Source organism: Poromitra crassiceps (genome assembly GCF_964638095.1).
Source record: "Poromitra crassiceps genome assembly, chromosome: 4".
Taxonomy (NCBI): domain Eukaryota; kingdom Metazoa; phylum Chordata; class Actinopteri; order Beryciformes; family Melamphaidae; genus Poromitra; species Poromitra crassiceps.
Window position 1 is genome coordinate 941,841 of NC_139626.1, and position 6,000 is coordinate 947,840.

General features: G+C 57.5%; 1 protein-coding gene across 4 annotated transcripts in view; it reads left to right on the top strand.

Moving 5' to 3' along the window:
• Positions 1-6,000, top strand: part of tcf7l2 (transcription factor 7 like 2) — a 170,234-nt gene that overhangs the window by 20,938 nt on the left and 143,296 nt on the right. The gene's annotated exons all lie outside the window — the stretch shown is intronic.

The window sequence follows — 6,000 nt, forward strand, 5'->3', positions numbered from 1 at the left end:
CTCGCTGGAGCAAAACCACTCAACAGTTACGCAAGCTGAGCGGTATGCAAAAACAGTGGTTAGAGCCTCGCTGGGCGGGTGAGAGGCGTTGAGGGAAGCTTCGGTTTACAACTCCAAAAGCCACAGCCTAAATCAGGGCAGAAAGAGAGACATGAGAGACTAAGACCTCTCTCACCATGATACTGACGCTTTTTAAGTGGTTTGGATCGCACTTAAGTGCCTCTCGGTTCAGTAGATGTGAACTGCCGGTGTGTGTGTGTGTGTGTGTGTCTGTGTGTGTTTGCGCGTCAGAGGAGAGTGTGTGTTAGCGTTTGTCACCTGACTGCATGCAGCCAGTCTCAGGAAACCAGAGTCAGTGTGAATGCCGAGGCTTGTCAGAGACAGGTGCCCGTGCCTGGCGTCCAGCAGCTGGGGGGGAGGCTGTGAGGCCCACGGCGCAGGGGGGGAGGCTGTGAGGCCCACGGCGCAGGGAGGCTGTGAGGCCCACGGCGCGGGACGTCCCGAGGAGAAGGCATCGGCTAGAATTCCTCGCCGCACAGATCGGTGGGGTCAGATGGGCGGGGCATAGTATGCAATGTCTGCGAGTCAATATTGAATAAAATAAGCATTGTGCTTGTATGAGGGTAGATTAGGTTAGGATCTGGTATTCTTCAAATATTTTCAGCCCCAGGAGCCAAAATGATTAAATCCAGTCTCTCACCCTGGGGCCCAGAGAGTTTGATTAAAACACATTTTTTATGTGTGGACCCACCAGGAACAAGTCCTTTAATGTGTGGACCCACCAGGAACAAGTCCTTTAATGTGTGGACCCACCAGGAACAAGTCCTTTAATGTGTGGACCCACCAGGAACAAGTCCACCAGCCATTTCCATTAGCCAGACTTTTCAAACACTGCAGCAGCGCGTTTGGGGCTGGCTGTAAACTGCACAAGTGATGACATAACGGTCATGGAGAAATCCTCCTTGAATCCCCTCCGCTTCTACAAACATTCAAGTTTTGGCGTCTGTGACCCAAACTTTCCCCATCGTGCTGGTGGAGAACATCTGAACATGGGTCTGTGGTGTTCCATCGTGCTGGTGGAGAACATCTGAACATGGGTCTGTGGTGTTCCACGGCGGTGCAGCAGAGCCACGGAAAGCAACTGGAAAGTAGAACAGGAAACCACCCCCGTCCCCTCAGGATCACGGGCTGGATGTGCCTGGGACTGGGAGCCATTCCCTTAAGTCCTCCCTGAGCTGTTTAGGGGAAGTTCCACGGACGCTCTCTGCTCCTCCTCTACCCTCGCCTCTGCTCCTCCTCTACCCTCGCCTCTGCTCCTCCTCTACCCTCGCCTCTGCTCCTCCTCTACCCTCGCCTCTGCTCCTCCTCTACCCTCGCCTCTGCTCCTCCTCTACCCTCGCCTCTGCTCCTCCTCTACCCTCGCCTCTGCTCCTCCTCTACCCTCGCCTCTGCTCCTCCTCTACCCTCGCCTCTGCTCCTCCTCTACCCTCGCCTCTGCTCCTCCTCTACCCTCGCCTCTGCTCCTCCTCTACCCTCGCCTCTGCTCCTCCTCTACCCTCGCCTCTGCTCCTCCTCTACCCTCGCCTCTGCCATCAATCTGGCTCCTGCATTGTGAAAATTCTATACAGTAGAAAGTTATAGGATGCATCATCTTCTCGAAACCCCCTGTTCTCCCCTTCCCAGACACTCCCCCCTCCTCCTCCTCCTCCTCCTCCTCCTGGGAGAACAACTGCTGCAGACTGCTGTCTATAGGCCAGTGGAATTCCTCACCCTGACTGGAGAGAAGAAGAAAAAAAACAGCTTGGAAGTTTTCTATATGCTCCCGCAGATCATTTTACAGCACTGGACGTGCCACTCACCACAACTGTTCCCGTTTAGTGGGGAGCTGCCAATCTTCTGACGGTCAGCAGAGGGACAAATGTTATTCACAGCCATTATATATTATGCAGTCAGACGTGGTCGGGTCATACAATGATCCAACCTGGTGGGGCCACCTCCTGGTGGAGCCACCTCCTGGTGGGGCCACCTCCTGGTGGGGCCACCTCCTGGTGGAGCCACCTCCTGGTGGAGCCACCTCCTGGTGGGGCCACCTCCTGGTGGAGCCACCTCCTGGTGGGGCCGCCTCCTGGTGGGGCCGCCTCCTGGTGGGGCCGCCTCCTGGTGGGGCCGCCTCCTGGTGGGGCCGCCTCCTGGTGGGGCCGCCTCCTGGTGGGGCCGCCTCCTGGTGGGGCCGCCTCCTGGTGGGGCCGCCTCCTGGTGGGGCCGCCTCCTGGTGGGGCCACCTCCGGCAACTTCTTCAAATCTTCTCCCCTTCCTCTAATGGCTGATTTGGCATTTGTTAGAATGCAGAAGAAAGTGCGAGGCAGTGCTGTGGACTGTACATGGTGTTGAGACAGTGCTGTGGACTGTACATGGTGTTGAGACAGTGCTGTGGACTGTACATGGTGTTGAAACAGTGCTGTGGACTGTACATGGTGTTGAGACAGTGCTGTGGACTGTACATGGTGTTGAGACAGTGCTGTGGGCTGTACATGGTGTTGAGACAGTGCTGTGGACTGTACATGGTGTTGAGACAGTGCTGTGGACTGTACATGGTGTTGAGACAGTGCTGTGGACTGTACATGGTGTTGAGACAGTGCTGTGGACTGTACATGGTGTTGAGACAGTGCTGTGGACTGTACATGGTGTTGAGACAGTGCTGTGGACTGTACATGGTGTGTGGAGGTCTTGCGAGGGGACACGTGTACGTGGCATGGCTAAGGCTAAGTGATGGTTAGAGTAGATTTATAGTGCTTCCTGCCACCCTGCTTTGGCTCCTCCTGTCTGAGACATGAGACACAAGGCTGTCGTTGAACATGACACCCGCGGGTGCGACAGACCAATCTGGAGAAGAAATACACCCGGTGACCCAAGCAGGCAGCCAATCAGCTGTTGGATTTATAGTCATGCAGGCTAAAGAAGCATTTATCTGACTAGGCTCAAGTCAAGGTTCAAGTTCAGGTATTTGTGTTATGGCTTTTCAGAAATGAACACAACAAAAATCATTATTGATATTTTCCCGACTTTAATATGATCATTGCAGTGAAGTAGTTTGCCTTACTAACAGCCAGTGTTGAATGGATAGCAAACCCATCAACAGGGGTGGACACTGGGAGGAGACCGCTCACACGGGGTGGACGGCGGGAGGAGACCACTCACACGGGGTGGACACTGGGAGGAGACCGCTCACACGGGGTGGACACCGGGAGGAGACCACTCACACAGGGTGGACACTGGGAGGAGACCGCTCACACAGGGTGGACACCGGGAGGAGACCACTCACACGGGGTGGACGGCGGGAGGAGACCACTCACACGGGGTGGACACTGGGAGGAGACCGCTCACACGGGGTGGACACTGGGAGGAGACCGCTCACACGGGGTGGACACTGGGAGGAGACCGCTCACACAGGGTGGACACTGGGAGGAGACCGCTCACACAGGGTGGACACTGGGAGGAGACCGCTCACACGGGGTGGACACCGGGAGGAGACCACTCACACGGGGTGGACGGCGGGAGGAGACCACTCACACGGGGTGGACACTGGGAGGAGACCGCTCACACGGGGTGGACACCGGGAGGAGACCACTCACACAGGGTGGACACTGGGAGGAGACCGCTCACACGGGGTGGACACTGGGAGGAGACCGCTCACACGGGGTGGACACCAGGAGGAGACCACTCACACAGGGTGGACACTGGGAGGAGACCGCTCACACAGGGTGGACACTGGGAGGAGACCGCTCACACGGGGTGGACACCGGGAGGAGACCGCTCACACGGGGTGGACACTGGGAGGAGACCGCTCACACGGGGTGGACACCAGGAGGAGACCACTCACACAGGGTGGACACCGGGAGGAGACCGCTCACACAGGGTGGACACCAGGAGGAGACCACTCACACAGGGTGGACACCAGGAGGAGACCGCTCACACAGGGTGGACACCAGGAGGAGACTGCTCACACAGGGTGGACACCAGGAGGAGACCGCTCACACAGGGTGGACACCGGGAGGAGACCGCTCACACAGGGTGGACACCAGGAGGAGACCGCTCACACAGGGTGGACACCAGGAGGAGACTGCTCACACAGGGTGGACACCAGGAGGAGACCGCTCACACAGGGTGGACACCAGGAGGAGACCACTCACACAGGGTGGACACCAGGAGGAGACCGCTCACACAGGGTGGACACCAGGAGGAGACCGCTCACACGGGGTGGACACCAGGAGGAGACCACTCACATAGACAGGGTGGACACCAGGAGGAGACCACTCACACAGACAGGGTGGACACCAGGAGGAGACCACTCACACAGGGTGGACACCAGGAGGAGACCGCTCACACGGGGTGGACACCAGGAGGAGACCACTCACACAGACAGGGTGGACACCAGGAGGAGACTGCTCACACAGACAGGGTGGACACCGGGAGGAGACTGCTCACACAGACAGGGTGGACACCGGGAGGAGACCGCTCACACAGACAGGGTGGACACCAGGAGGAGACCACTCACATAGACAGGGTGGACACCAGGAGGAGACCACTCACACAGACAGGGTGGACACCAGGAGGAGACCACTCACACAGACAGGGTGGACACCGGGAGGAGACCGCTCACACAGACAGGGTGGACACCGGGAGGAGACTGCTCACACAGACAGGGTGGACACCAGGAGGAGACTGCTCACACAGACAGGGTGGACACCGGGAGGAGACTGCTCACACAGACAGGGTGGACACTGGGAGGAGACCACTCACACGGGGTGGACACCAGGAGGAGACCGCTCACACGAGGTGGACACCGGGAGGAGACCGCTCACACAGGGTGGACACCGGGAGGAGACCGCTCACACGAGGTGGACACCGGGAGGAGACCGCTCACACGAGGTGGACACCGGGAGGAGACCGCTCACACAGGGTGGACACCGGGAGGAGACCGCTCACACAGGGTGGACACCGGGAGGAGACCGCTCACACAGGGTGGACACCAGGAGGAGACCACTCACACGGGGTGGACACCGGGAGGAGACTGCTCACACGGACAGGGTGGACACCGGGAGGAGACTGCTCACACAGACAGGGTGGACACCGGGAGGAGACCGCTCACACAGACAGGGTGGACACCGGGAGGAGACCGCTCACACGGGGTGGACACCAGGAGGAGACCACTCACACTTGCCGGTTGGGGTTTTTCAGGAACAGAGCCGAGTCCATTGGGACGCTCCCCAAAGACAAACTGCTTGTACCGAAGAAAAAGAAATCCAGAAAACCCGACTATTTTCCCTGGCTCTCGTTAAAGAGACAAACGCTTTCTTCACGTTTTAAATTGGCCTTGTCATGCGGTTTCCTCGACCGGGCTGTTGGGAGCCGACTCCCTCCACATCAGCCAATGTTCTGTACCAGTTTTGGTTTGGAGAAAAATAAGGGTCTGTTTTCTCTGGCACTGATCACTGTGGTATTAAAGACCCCATTTTTTCCCAAAAGCTAACACAGTCATGTGCTTGTGTTCTTCACGCCTTTTTGATCTCCGTCACAGACGCTTGGCGAGAGGCACATCTGCTTCTCTGCCCCGCCACCGCCGCGACCCTGAGCCCCCCCCCCCACCCCCCCCTCCTCCCACTTGTAGCACAAATCCTGTTTTGTGGTGTTTTCGTGCGCCTTAATTTAGCAAATAACACCAGTAATGATTCAATTGGGCATCAAGTAATTGAGAGGCGGCCTACTTGCCATCTGTCTCTGGTGAGGTTACTACTTTCTGTCTAATTAAACGTGTGACCTTGCGGTCGTGGTGGGAGGAGCCAGTGGGCAGGAAGGAGGGGGGAGCGGCTTGTTGTGTGGTGGTTGTAACAGTTTAGCCCGCAAGCTAAAGATAGCACAGGCCGACATGAGTCCAGCTTAAGTGGCAGTCTCCTTTACATGGATGTGTCCTATGTGTGTATATATTTACACACACAAACA